The following is a 15,744-nucleotide window of genomic DNA, read 5'->3' as shown; positions in this document are numbered from 1 at the left end:
AAAAAGAGTTTTTTTTTAGATGTGCTGTCCATGAACAGCAAGTAAGCAACCCAAGCAAATCCGTTTTTTAATGTGATCAACAGCAACAATGTGCTGGTATAGTTGGGGTGCCGCAAGTAAAAGTTTTATTTTATTTTTTTACACCCCCTTAGCAGCAACAACATGCTGATTTAAGTGGTGTGTCATAAGTAAAATTATTTTTTTCCCTCTCTTCTCACACCATCTTCTTAAAACAACTTGGGTCGTTGTCTTCAACAAGAGATCGATCGGCTCTCTGTTCGATCGGCTGAAATCTCAGCCTGATCGGTTCATAGCTTGGGTTCATCGTTTTTCTTGATTCAAACCAAGAGTTCCTTCCGAAATCGACGCAAGTTAAGTGAGAAGATCGATCTCTCTTCCTTCGATCAAAGACAAATTTATGGTTGCTGGTTCAAATCAACAGGAGACCTTCGATTCTCAAAGTGAAATAATAGATCTCGTTCGGAATAGAATTTTTCAAATTAAATCCCTGTTGATTTCTTTCAAAATCGTTTGAATCTTTGACCGAAAATTTCTGTTTTGGGTTCGTTTGAACCCAGTTTTTAAGAATAGTAATGGCGATTGTTACGTGTTTGGAGTTAGAGAGGAAGAGAGAGTAAAAATTGAACTTAAAGTCGTTTCAGATTGATCCATTTTTGTACCATTGAGGAATTCGAATGTTGATCCAGCCACTGTGTTCGTTCGTATCTGGTTCGTTCGATCGAATCACAAGATTGTTGGATTTAAATCGGTGATCGAGATTTCGGTTTGAGATTTCTACGATTTCCCCTAAACTGAACTTGCTGATTTTTTTTTTGAAAAAAAAAAAAAACCATTTTTTGATGTTTTTTTTTCTGGACTTCATTGGTTGAACGGTTCTAAACTTCAAAGCACTTAGCGAAATTTGAATCATCCAATCAGGATGCAATAGCCGAATTAAAAGTTTGGGACGATCCTATAGCCTCCCACTATTGTTTTCTTTTCAACTTTGAGTCCAATGGCTATCAAGAACCTAGTTTACTGTTTCTTAATGCGCAAATTCCGAATGGCACTGAAGTATGAGTTCTCTGTTGGTGCTGGATAGAATGCATGTTTTTTTATAAAAAAAGTAAAACTTTTTTTAGCCGAAATCTAATTCGAGAATCATTCTAATGAAGATTCCATGCAAGCCACTTTGTATTTTGGGTGTTTTAGGATTTTTATATATTATTACACCAACGCACCATCGAAATTTTAAATCTTCCTTTAGTAGCCAACGGTTTGGCATGGCAAAATATTGGTGGTTCTGTTTTGGATTTTTTTTTAGTTTTTTTTATAAAAAATGTGTTATTTAAGTTTTAAAAAAAAATGATTTTTTGTTGCTTAATAAAGGTTGATTTGTTTTCTAAATTGTTTTAATTTTTTCTTCTCTTCTTTTCTCTTTCAATTGGTTGAGAAATTATTATAACATTTTATCTTAATGATTGTTGTTCCATTCTTAATCTAATACCCATTGAATATCAACATGTTTGTGGTCATCCCAAAATAACCCTCGATTGGACCTTAAAAATTATAAATAAAATTGTGCCTATTGCAATGTTTAGATCTGATCAATCTTTATGTACCATATTCCTTGATTTGCCATAATTGATATATGAATGAGGTGTGTGTATTTTTAATAGAACCATATGGATGGTCTTTTTTCTTGGTCATTATATGCACTTATTTGTATGGTGTAATACTTTTGCGTGTATGGTTTAATTGGGTTCATGGGCCCATTTGTTTGAAAAAGACCCCGGGCACACCTCACCCTGTTCTGCACACATCACATGCACATTTACTGTTTTGCACATTTACACATCCCATATAGCCAGTGGCACTAGTACGTGGCCCGGTCTCCTCGAAGATGCGACGTCATTCATGAAAACCACAACTCCAGTCACGTACCTTAGGGTATATCAAACTGGGGCATCAATACCATCTGATTAGGTGATTCTGAGAGATATATTGATGCACCCAGGCTGGAGCGACCTGAGCCTTTGACCTATTGTAAGCCACACAGTCACATGTCCTGATTGCCAACGTAGTACTAGTACGTGGTCGGTCCCCTCGTGGGATGCCAAACCATTTACGAAAGCTACAACTCTTGACTCGTACCTATAGGTATGTAAAAGATAATCTAAGTATATCAATTGCACTTCTTGATTAAAATCGGTGCCTAAGCAAGATCTTGCCCCGCTGTACCCTACTGAACGAGAGGTATTTAAGTGGGCCCTTGCTTAGCATTGTGCGCCACCTCTCAACTAGAGATCAAACTGGTTGTTTTTTACTTCAGAGAAGGGAATTGAGGTTTTAGATTATCACCTATACGGTATATCAAACCCAGTCACCACGTATCGAAAGGTATATAGGTGTGTTTGGGCAAGGGTGGCGAGATAAAAATGCATTGCACGTAGTAAGCTTAGAGTCTAGAAATCTTCCCAATAGGTCACGACTCGAACTTATCGTGGGTGTTCCCGGGTTGTTTATTGAATGGAACCTTTTGATTGATGAATGTATGTGAGTGATGTGAATGGTGAGATCAGAGTGTATGATTGTCCTCAATGATAAAAAATGTTGTTTTTGAAAATTCAAATGGGTGCACCGACCCAATAAAGAATCCATTCTTTTTCAATAATGACCCAGTCTATCTCGATCCAACAATCATGATGGACCGGGCCATTTATATCAAAATGGAAATTGAATTTTCAAAGAAGAAAAGGAAAATATTTCTAGAAAAAGAATGTTTTCCAAAAGAAGTGTCCTCTAAAAGAAATATTTTCCAAGAAAAAATATTTTCCAAGAAAAAATATTTTCCAAAAAATGTTTTCTATAAGAACAAGATTCTCTGAAAGAAAAATATTGATATTTTACATGGACCTTGGAAGAGTACTAAAATACCCTTTTGTGTCAAACCAGGATATTAGCCACTGGTAATAACCCGATCAACCAATTAATCAAAACAACCGTCATAGGAATGCACCCTATAGAGAAGATCAATTTTGGGAGATTCATGTTGAAGAATGCTCTCTACTTCCACGAATTCGAGATAGACTGGAACCTCTTACACGCTATGGCTAAGCGATGGAACCCCTATCTTCATATATTCCATATGGGGTATATTCATTTGTACCCTACTCACGAGGATTATTGTGGCATCATGAGGATATCCACTTCAGGACCTCTAGTTAAGCCCTCCTTGAAGACCGGATATTCTGGTGACCTCGCCATAGGATTGGACATTTCCAAGGAAGAAGCCAAGGCCTTAGTTCATGACGGGAGATTAAACTTAGTACCTTTACTGGGCCCGTATCGCTCTCGCAGTCACCCTATCAATGTAAAACCCGAAGCCTGGCGAGTTGCTAAAAATTATCGTTTGTGCCTAGGAATCCTAGCCCAATACATACTGACCTCCAATAGTGATGGCCAAACTATCCCTTAGTCCTTCATAGATATAGCCTCTCAACTCTCAAGGAAAGCCAACCCGATACCTCTCATCCTAGCTGAAACTTTCTCAGGTTTAGATGCCATAAAAAATGGTGAGTGGGAAAGCTTCAAAGGAAGCCCCTACTTACTCTATATGTGGCTTTGTGACCGTCTCAAAATCGTAGATGTTCCCTCAAACCTCGAATATGGGCCAGAATACTTTTCCAAGAGAAACCTGTTAGTACGTCACAACTCAGTCAAAGCTTGAAGCAAATGGTTAGACTCTCGCCTTGCCGGTCATATCGATTTCAGATGCCCTTGGTGGATGACTGATCCCCCTATTCTAGGAACCAAAGGATTCTACTATGTCTGTCTGATGGGTTTAGAAGAAACATCTTTTTACCATCCTAATCTGATCCCAGAATAGTACGACGTACCTATAGAGTTATCTTTACCTCAGCACAAAGCTTTCTTTCCCCCTGAGCCTTTGACCGAAAAGTTAGTACATCTTATTGAGAAAGCTTGGAACAAGCGCACCTTAGGGTATCCAGACGGACCAGCATAATTCAAAGAGTCAGTTGTTAGAGTCAAGAGGGTCAAGCCTGACAACAATCTTGATAACCATCAAGACAAAACCAAGCGTCCATGTAAAAATAGTTCAAGTCAAATTTGTTGAAGGATGTTTTTAATAAGAATATATTCTTTGTCAATCATTTTCAATAAAACTATCTTTCTTTTGAATAAATATTTATTTCCTTTTCGAATACTCATTGTGTGAATGGATTAATTAATGGATTGGTGCACAAACCTCAATAAAATGATATCAAGGGGGTAATACTGAAATTGACTAAATCTACCTTTGATGGGGTCATATAGGATTATCATTGCACCCAAACTCAAGCGTCCATCTCCTAGTTGGAAATCAGTCGGTTAGAACGAACCATAGTACCAAGTCAACAAGCAGAGATGGCTTCAGAATCTGAGCTCACAGAGATCCGTAAGATCTTGGCAGCTTTTGCCAATGATATCAACAGTATAAAAGGTAAAGTGGAAGTGTTATAACAGACCTCAGAATCGATGGGTAATCCTCTAGATGACCCAAAAAGGAAAAAGGTAAAAGAGAAACGTCCACATGAAGTCTTCGAACTCGACGGAGACGAAGAGTATGTTGATGAAAATCCGACGTTATCTAACATAATCTCTCAATTGGAGTCAGCTATGAAGAGTATAAAGGGTATTGATGAAATTGCAGCATGCATTGAAGCTCTGAACCGCATCCCTAGAATCCATTTGTCAGATAAGTTTGTGATGCCTGAAATGGACAAGTTCAATGGGACAGGGTGTGCGAAAACACATCTTAAGGTGTATGTTACCAACATGCGCACTATGGGGCTCAACGACGAACAGATGACATTATTGCTCCAAAGAACTTTATCAGGATCAGTACTACGTTGGCTAATGTCTCAAGATCCAGTTACTGTAGGTACATGGGAGAACATGTCAAAGGCCTTCTGGTATCAGTATAAATACAGTACTAAGATTGAGACCTCAAGAAGGGATTTGGAAGCAACTAAACAGAAAAATGGGGAGACATTCACTAACTTCATTGGTCGCTGGAGGGCCAAGACTACTCAAATGTGGGATAGACCTTCGGAGAAGGAACAGGTAGCGATTATCCTAAAGAACCTCTCTCAAAGATATGCTCAGCACCTAGTGGCCCAATACCTCCCTACATTTTAATCCTTATTACAAGTCGGAAGCCAACTCGAGGATGCATTTACCTCTGGGATTCTTTCTAACCCATCAAATAACAAGCCTAAGAAACCATATGTTCCCAAACCCAATATCAACCATACTTACATCGTCAATACCTCAGTTACCCTAGCTCAACCCCCAGCCCGGACTAATAACCAGGGTCACCCAAGTCAACCTCGAACTCCACGTCAATTTACCAATTTAGGGATGACCCTTACCGTAGCTTTGCAGAAATTGTTGAAAAAGGGTTGCTTACTCCGATTCAACCCCGATTCAACCCCGACTTTTACCAAATCCCTTGCTAGCCGGACACAACCCTAACTTATTCTGCGAATTTTATCAAAATCCTGGCCATCACACGGATCGATGTATCACCTTGTGCCATGCCATTCAAAACCTTATTGATAACAAAAATATCACAATCCCTAGCCACCAAATGTCACCACTAATCCACTACCTACCTATCAACCTCCACCAACCCTAAATATGGTTTCTTACACCTCATTGCCATTTGATCTCGTCTCTCTTATCCACCCAATCCAAGTCAAACCGCCTAGTTACCCCCTTGTCGGGATAGCATTCACTGATGAGATTTTCACTACGAACTATGAACCATTTGATCTAACCTCGGATGATACATATTGTTTATTCCCGCCTCGTTACGATAGTCCCGTATTTACTAGTTACCTGTTAGCCCAAATGAATTTAAAAAGTCTTGTACCTTTGACAGACGAAGATCCATACTTGTTGACTGGAGAAGATGAGCATTTCTCCCTTTCCTGTGATGAAGTTAGACATATGACTCGAGGGGGAAGAGTTTTTAAGCCACGAGAACTCTGTGTTGATAATCTTGCAGTCCTGGCAAGAAAAAAAGGAGAAGGTCCCACCAAGGAGAGCATCGAAGAAGATAACTTTGTGATCAAGCAATTGAAAAAATCAGGAGCCAATATCTCAGTATGGGGTTTACTCATGGCTTCCACTGCTCATAGGGAGACTGTTCTCAAAGCACTAAACATAGCCCAAGTTTCCCTTGATACTTCTCTAGATCAGTTGGCCAGTATAGTAGGGGCAACTTACGTGGAGAATATCCTATCCTTCTCGGACTCAGATCTCCCAAAAGAAAGGGCAAGCCACACTAAGCCGTTGCACATTACAGTTGACTATAACGGGATGAGGGTACCTCTGGTTTTGATCGATAACAGGAGTGCACTGAACGTTTGCCCGCTGAAAATGGCTACTTGTCTCGGGTTTAAGGCTGAATATCTCAAACCTACTAATTAAGGTGTTAGAGCCTATGATAACACCAAGAGGGATGTACAGAGAATTTTGCACCTTCGATTGTCCACAGGCATAGTTGAATTTCCTATGAAATTTCAGGTCATTGATATCCAGTCCTCTTTCAATTTACTGTTAGGGAGGCCATGGTTACACCAGATCAAATCCATCCCTTCTACGTTACACCAGAAGGTCAAGTTTATTAAGGATGGGCTAGTGATTACTCTCCATGGAGATGCTGAAATTGTAGGGATTATAAACAATACTGAAGCTAAGGATGAGCCGTTGCTTGAAATTCAACCAGAACAACAAGGAATAGAGCTCAATGGGTTCAAGTTTGAAAAGATATGCTCAGTCCAATAGGATCAAGCCATGAAAGAATATTTTCCAATGGAAAATACCTCTAATTGCTACATGGCCAATATATTCAAGAAAATGAGATTTTTCCCTGGTATGGGCTTAGGTCGCAAACAGCAAGGTATCAAAGAGGCACCAGTAATTAAAGAGGTCATCGGCACATTCGGACTAGGATATAAGCCTACTAAAGAAGATTGGATCCAATACTGGAAGACAAAACGGGACAATGCCATTGCTAAAAGGCAAAGGCGCACCACGGATCTCATTAAAATGAAGCCCTATCGAAAGAGCCTCAATGGTTATTTTGCAAAAGAAGAAAAAGACTTCCGTTACTGTGGGTTCCCAGAGCCGTTCATTAATCACATCACAGGTACTTGTCTGTCAGGGTTTGAAATCTTCTTTGATATGGAATGGCCTGAAAAGGAAGCAAGCACAGAAGTTACAGAGAAGAAAGTTGAAGACTGGCAGCTCAATCAAGACTCCCTCAACATCAATCAGTTATTCATTGAAGATCATAGTGTTTTAGTATTGTCAGTTGAGAAAGGGATCCCAAATCCTCAGTCTTTAATCAGACCCGCTGTTGGGTGTCTCTCAAATTATCATGTAATTAGTCTTGTGTAGCATGTCAAGGCTGGGTCTATCGGTCCCATTAGTCCTGTTCAGTCTGACATGCTAGTTGAGTCCTTTATTTCTATTAAGTCGAGTAAGTTAGTTGTTTATACTGAGTCTGTTATTTCTAGCGAGTCTGTTTTTCCTGCTGAGTCAAGTGAGTCTGTCAAGTCTGCAATGAGTCCTATTACCCCATCTTTTTTTAATGAAATGAAAGAAATTTTTGATTACCCCGAGCGCAATAACAATTTGACTAATAATCTGGCTTTGGAGGGAGAATCTTCTGACGAAGAACCTCCCCCTGAAATAATCAAATTACTTGAACAAGCAGATGAACGTCGGGCTCAACCCCTAATAGAGGAAGTAGATGTTATCAACCTCGGAACAAAAGAAAGTCCTCAAGAAATTCAGATTGGGATCACTTTGTCTCCCAATGAACGCAAAGGGATAGTAGACTTGCTCAGAAAGTTCAAAGACGTGTTCGCGTGGTCTTACGAGGATATGCCGGGGGTAAGCACAGATATTGTTCAACATCGGATTCCGTTATATCCTGATGCTCGACCAATCAAACAGAAACTTCGACGTATGAAGCCAGAATGGACTCTGAAAATTAAAGAAGAAGTTACGAAGCAGATTAACGCTGGATTTTTGGAAGTAGTAGAATACCCTGAGTGGATTGCTAATGTCGTCCCAGTACCGAAAAAGGATGGAAAGGTTAGAATGTGTGTGGATTTCAGAGACCTAAACAAAGCAAGCCCAAAGAATAGTTTCCCTTTACCACACATAGATGTTCTAGTGGACAGTACAATAGGACATGCTTTGTTGTCCTTCATGGATGGATTTTCAGGGTACAATCAGATAAAGATGGATCCTCGGGATATACAAAAAACGTTGTTCATCACACAATGGGGAACCTTTTGCTACAAGGTTATGCCTTTTGGTTTGAAGAACACTGGATCTACCTATCAAAGAGCAACCACGACTTTACTACATGACATGATACACAAGGAAGTCGAAGTCTATGTAGATGATATGATAGTCAAATCCAAAGAACGACTAGGGCATGTTACTGCATTAAAAAGTTTCTCACAAGGATTCAAAAGTACCAACTCCGCCTCAACCCACAGAAATGTGTATTTAGAGTAACTTCTAAAAAACTATTAGGATTTGTCGTCAGTCAAAGAGGGATCGAAGTAGACCCTGTGAAGATTAAAGCTATCCAAGAGATGCCGCCACCTAAGACTGAAAAGCAGATTCGAGGTTTTTTAGGCATAATCCAGTATGTTAGTAGATTCATTGCTCAACTCACCAACGTCTGTGAACCTATTTTCAAGCTTCTCAAGAAGAATGAACCAACAGTTTGGAATAGGCAATGTCAAAAGGCTTTCGACCTAGTCAAGGAGTATCTCTTAAACCCACCTATTTTGGTTCACCTACACCGGGTGAACCACTTCTTCTTTATCTGTCAGTCACAGAAGAAGCTATGGGATGCATGCTTTCACAATATGACAAAGGTACTCGTAAAGAGAGGGTTATATACTACATTAGTAAAAAGATGTTAGAATATGAACGAAAATATTCGACTCTCGAAAAAACTTGCTTAGCACTGGTATGGGCTACTCAGAGACTCCGGCACTATATACTGTCTCATTCAATTATCCTGTTATCTCGGATGGATCATCTCAAGTATCTTTTTGAGAAGTCAGCATTGACAGGGAGAACCGCGCGATGGTTATTGTTGCTATCAGAGTTTGACATCACGCATGTTACACAGAAGTCTATCAAAGGGAGAGCTGTAGCAGAATACTTGGCAGATCACCGTGTAATAGAAGTAATAAAGCCTGTCGATCAATTCCCAGATGAGAACATCTTGCACGTTAAAGAAGAACCGCAGAACCAAACATGGCAGTTGTACTTTGATGGAACCGCCAATCAAAATGGGTATGGAATAGGGGCAGTCATGTTTTCTCCAGAAGGATGCCACATTCCTATCGTTATTAAATTAGCCTTTTCGAACACTAATAACATGGCTGAATATGAGGCGTGCATCGCGGGGCTCGAAGCTGCTTTGAACCTAAGCATTACAGAAATTGAGGTTTTTGGGGATTCAGCCTTGGTCATACATCAGTCATTGGAAGAATGGAAGACTAGGGATGAAAAATTGAAACCTTACCATGAGTATTTGTTAAACTTAGTCAGTAAGTTTAAAACTATCCTGTTCCAACACTTGTCAAGGGAGGATAACAGATTTGCTGATTCCTTAGCAACTTTATCTTCAATGATCCATTTACCCCCTGACATGGAATTGAGGCCGATCACTGTTAAAGTCAAAGACAAACCCGCGTACTGCCATCAGATCAACATTGCTACTCAACTACCCGATAAAAAGCCATGGTACACAGACATAAAGAGAGTGTTGGAAAAATAAAAATTCTCGGAAGAAGCATCGAGGAAGGAACGACAAACCCTACTAAGATTAGCATCTCAATTCATCTTGTGCGCAGGAAGTTTATACAAAAGGTCTTATGATGGGATTCACTTGTCGTGTGTTGATGAAGATCAAGTTGAACAGATAATGATTGAACTACATTCAGGATAATGTAGCCCTCACATGAGTGGGAAAATGTTAGCTAAGAAAATTATGTGACAATGATACTACTAGCCCACGATGGAAACAGATTGTCATCACATGGTTAAAACTTGTCATAAGTGCCAAATACATGCGAACCTTATACATGTGCCCCCATCTCAATTAGTAGGTCTAACTTCACCATGGCCATTCTCAGTCTGGGGAATTGACATTATTAGTAAAATATCGTCTAAGGCATCAAATGGGCATGAATACGTTTTAGTTGCCATCGATTATTTTTACCAAATGGGTCGAAACTGCCTCTTATGATGTCCTCACTGCGTCTCGAGTTGCAAAGTTTATTCAAACAAACATCATCAGTCGATACGGGGTACCTTCAGAGTTGATCTCTGATAACGGGTCACACTTCAAAGTTGAGGTTATCAAATTGTGTTCAAAGTTCAAAATCTCACACCATAAGTCATCTCCTAATCGCCCTCAGACTAATGGAGCAGTCGAAGCAGCTAATAAGAATCTCAAGACTATCCTCAGGAAAATGTGTCAATCACATCGAGATTGATCAGAAAAACTACCATTTGCATTATGGGCATATCGAACTTCAATTTGATCCTCCACTGGAGCTACTCCCTACTCTTTAGTGTATGGCATGGAAGCAGTCTTGCCAGTTGAAATGGAAATTCCGTCTCTCAGGGTCTTATTAGAAAGTCAGTTGTCAGAAGCAGATTGGGTTCGCCAACGGTATGAAGAATTGAATTTGATCAAAGAAAAACGACTAAGAACGTTGTACCACGTGCAAGCTTATCAAAGAAGAGTCGCCCGTGCATTTGACAAAAAGATCAAGGCCCGTCACTTACAAGTCGGGGATTTAGTACTCAAAAAGAATCGGGCACCTATCTTTGACCCTCGAGAGAAATTCAAATCAAATTGGGGAGGTCCGTTCATCGTCAAAGAAATACTACCAGGAAAAGTTGTCAGGCTTCAAGATCATGATGGAATCGAATTACCAGAACCTACCAACCTTGACCAAATCAAACGGTACTACATTTAAGGAAGCCATCTTTGGCCGAATCAATCCTCATATCACCCAGTTACCTAGTTCAACATATCCTTTCTCAACCTCTTTGCATCCATTTCAAAAAGAAAAATTACGTCTTTTTCTTTCTCAGCCCGATCACATAACCTAGGGGAGGGAAAATTCGAACTACGTTTTGTTCTGATCCCAAAATTCTGGGGTACATAGGCAACCTGAGAAGTTACTTCAGGCCCGACCACATTAAAATAAAAAAATATATTTCCCCACACATAGAAAAAATTCTAAAAAAAAAAATTCAAAAGAAAAAGAAATATCATTCAAAATGGGAAAGAAAATTCCAGGCAAAGTAGATTAAATGCCACACAAGGGGCATTCGGGTTTTTGAGCCTCAAAATTCCTTTCTTTTTATACCCAGTTCTAAGCCTACCTATAAAAGTCCTCCTAAGTACCGCACGAAAAGTCAAGGAAGATAGTAAAACATAATTAGACAGTAACTCTAGAAGATCAGAAGAGAAGAAAAGATAATAAAAAAATGATGAAGCCTGCTAAGTTGAAAACCCGAAAAGGGCGACTTAGGCAAAAATTAAGGCAAGCTCGCAAGGTTGAAAATCTGAAAGGACAACTTTGACAACAATCAGAGCCGAGAAAAAAGAAGAAAAAGTTGGCTAGATCGAAAATCTGAAAAGGCGATCTAGGCAAAAGTTAGAGCAAGCTCGATAGATTGAAAATCTGAAAAGACAATCTAGGCAAAAGTTAGAGCAGCAAAGAAAAATAGAAGAAAATCCCAAGCTGAGAGCGGTCCGAGCTGAAACATCAGAAGTCCGAGTAATCAAGTTCAATACTTAGCTTAAACCAGGCATAGACTCAGAAGCCACAAGTTCTTGTTTATGATCGATCTGAGAATGTTTACTTCTCCAAGTGAATCAAGGGAGAAATGAGTGAATTCTATGATGAGTCTCAAAAGGAAATATTTTGTCCTCTTGAGCCTGACTTAAAATCTTCAAATCAAAATTAAAAGTTGGATCTTTATTGCGCTTGTGCTAATCAAATATTTCAAACCTTCGTACAAGGGGCATTTTCTTTCTTCTTTAATGTAACTTTTCCCCTTTCTTTCTTCTTTAATGTAACTTTTCCCCCTTATACTAGGGGCATTTTTTTTAATTTTTGCATGATGTGTTCAATTATCTTCAATGCCACGTACATTGTCAAACTAGGGGCATTTTGTCTTTGAGCAATGTTAATCCTAAAAGATAATGAGAACCCCAAATTTAAGGTTACCCTCTTGATAATAGTTTTTCAAAAAACCCTTGAGGTTCAAAAGAAAAAAAACTCAGGTTTTAAATCATGAAACTTTTTAGATAAAACCTCGAGGTTCAAACAAAAGCACTTCGGATCTCACATTTTACTGTGCCCAGAGATTAAATAATAATTCGCTTACCTAGAGTAGGAGATATGGCATTCTTTCGTTCCCAGATTCCTTTTCAGATCCAATCATTCTTAGATTCGATCATTTCTCTTCCAGATTTTTTCGTTCTCCGATTCATTCTAATCAGTCTTCTCCAATCCAGATTTTTTCGTTCTCCGATTCATTCTAATCAGTCTTTTCCAAATTCATTCATTCTTTCCCAAAATTCCTTCATTCCTCTGCTAATTTTGCTCAGATGCCGCCAAGGGTTATCTTGGATTTTGCTCAGTTGCCGCCAAGGATTATCTTGGATTTTGCTCAGTTGCCGTCAAGGGTCATCTTGGATTATGCTCAGTTATGCTCAGTTTATGCTCAGTCTATGCTCAGTTTATGCTCAGATTATGCTCAAATTATGCTCAGATTTTACTCAGTTCTAACTTAAACTCTTTGAAATTTATCACAGATTTTAAATCACACATTTGCACAGTTGTTACATCAGTCAAGGAGAATTTTCTAAAATTCAAGGATCTGACACTGTCAGTGAGAGTTTGCACTCAAGGACCTGACAACTTTTAATTCGGGGAGAGCTTTACCCTCAAGAATCCGAACACCCCGACGAATTGCTAAATCAGGCTGCAAAATGAACTATCACTAGCTTTGGCATTCAGATATCGCACTATCTACCAAAATAGATTTGCTATCTAGTTTACTTCAACCCTCTACCAAAGAGGGGCATCTGTAGACACCCCATTTTTGCACTCGCCTGATTAATCAACTCATCAACCCGATCGCAACGATTCCCAATGATGGATGATTATTCGAATGCTTTATTTTGTTACCAGATATGTTTCAGAAATCCGGATGAGGCATCTCGAACTGACAAAACCTTAGAAATCACGCTACGCTAGGAAAATACAATTCCAGAAACATAGAAATCATCATCTTGCAGACCAAAAAGAAGCTTCACGATAAAAATCACTAAAAATGATCAAATTACCAAATTACCCCTAACATCAAAACAACCATAGAGCCTATGTTACGATTAGGAAAACTCATTCAAACACATAAAATAACAAGTCGAAACCAAATAAATCATTTCGTCAATTTTCACAGAATTTGATAAAATTACGAAAATGCCCCTCATAAAGTTCACAACCATTTCACACAAAAAATTTCATAAATGACACAAACTAATATTTCTATTGAATTCCTTACAAAAAATCAATTCTAAAACATCTTAGAACATTAAAAATTGACTTAAAACGTGAAAAGTCCTCTCTAGGGGCAAAACGGTAATTTCACAATTTTTATAATTAAAATTTTCGAAATTAATAAATAAAATATTAAATAATTAAAGTAAAACATTAATGAAATTAATTTAAAAGTTTGAACTAAAAAAATCGATCAATACGGCTCTCATAAAAAATTATTAAAAGTTCGTGAGATATTTCTTTAAGGACCCCTCCATTTGGGGGTCCAAAGAATTAAAGATATAATAGAGGAGGGTTCTCCAAAAAATTAAAGTCAATCAAGCAAGACTAAGGTCAAGGTATTAAAGTCAATCAAGTGAGACTAAAGTCAAAATTAAAGTCAATTACGTAAGACTGAAGTCAAGATATTAAAAGTCAATCAATTAAGACTAAAGTCAAAATATTAAAAGTCAATCAAATAAGACCAAAAGTCAAAATCATAATAGAGTTCTAATTAAATAATAACTCTATCTAATAGAGTTCTAAATAAAACACAACTCCACCTAAAACAATTCTAATTAAAACACAACTCTACCTAAAATAAGTCTAACTAAAACACAACTCTAACTAAAAGAACTACAATCAAACACTAATTCTATCTAAATCAACCCTAAAAAAAAATCTATAAATAGAGGTCCTCACACCCTATTTTCGTATCAAATCATAAACCCTAAGAGAAGTAGGTCAAAAAACCCTTATAGCCTCCCATAAACCCTAGTTTTGGAGCCCCAACTCCTTACCTAACATCCCTTCTTCGATTTTAGCCTAAAAAACACTTAGAAGCCCTTCAAAAATATCCCAAAATCCATAACAAACTCGAAGAATCAAGATCGGAAAAAATGAGATACCTTGCTTCGAAGATCAGAAATCAAATCCGGAGACAGAACGAAGCAAGGAGTATGGTACAAGGAGTAATTTTTGTCAGATCTGAGGGAATAAGGTCTTTGCTATCGGAAAGGTATAATTTCTTTTTTTTTATTATCTAGGTTTTTTTAACAATGTAACTTATTTGGGAACTTAGTAGAGACCGACTTTGACCGTGCGGGGTTGGTGCCTAACACCTTCCAACCCTGTAACATGATCCCCGAATTCGATTTTTTCTGTTCTAGATTAGTTCTTTATCCGTTTAGAGTAATTGATCGGTTCCTAGACCGTAATAACTATGTGGCGACTCCCAAACCTCTAGGGTCAAAAACGGATCCGCGCACCCTGCGGATCGAGGGCGCTTTCACTGCCAATAACCAATCCTAGCATGAATGAATAAGCATACTAAATTATTTTAACAATATAAAATTTTACAGAATAAACTACAATTAATTGATACATATAGTCAAGGATGAGTACCTAAACATTTTAAAACTGACATTACATCAATCAACAATACTCACTGTAGCAATTTCTTTATGTATAAATTTAATTGATCAAATGAAAATATTAAACATGCATTTCAGTTTATATATCAAAATAAGACAATATAAACATAATACACAATGGTGGAGTATTGGAATTAGAGAGTTGGGATTCACGACTGGATCGCTCCTAGTCGGGACATGATGTTACAATTCTTTTCTGGCTTTTAGTTCCTGATTTTGTGGCCGGTCGCTGCACTTACCACACTTGGTTGACCATTTATCCAGCTCAGGCTGGCCGTTTGACGTGACCGTAAGCAATAGGTCTATTTTCGATGTATCAGAACGTTCGACTACTATAGATTATTATTGATCACTGACTAATCATCTTCGTCTATGCCTATCAGGAGTACATGTGATTCCCAAATATACAAACCATTCGTATACGACCACCTTTACATTACAAGTTCACTGGTAAAGATAGAGAGGAATATCCTGGATTCCAGTTGTGACTCCACTCTCATACGCGTCCCATACCATTTATGAGCTTGGTGGTCCCTACCGTACATCCCAGGATAGTACATCACTCCGGATGATATGACGCACTATCCCTTCAAGCATTCACAAACTCTTTAACAACTCACAAAATAGATATATAT

The sequence above is a fragment of the Akebia trifoliata genome, chromosome 15 (genome assembly GCF_017979445.1).
Source record: "Akebia trifoliata isolate Shusen 1 chromosome 15, ASM1797944v1, whole genome shotgun sequence".
Classification (NCBI taxonomy): Eukaryota; Viridiplantae; Streptophyta; class Magnoliopsida; order Ranunculales; family Lardizabalaceae; genus Akebia; species Akebia trifoliata.
This window is presented reverse-complemented; position numbering follows the sequence as displayed.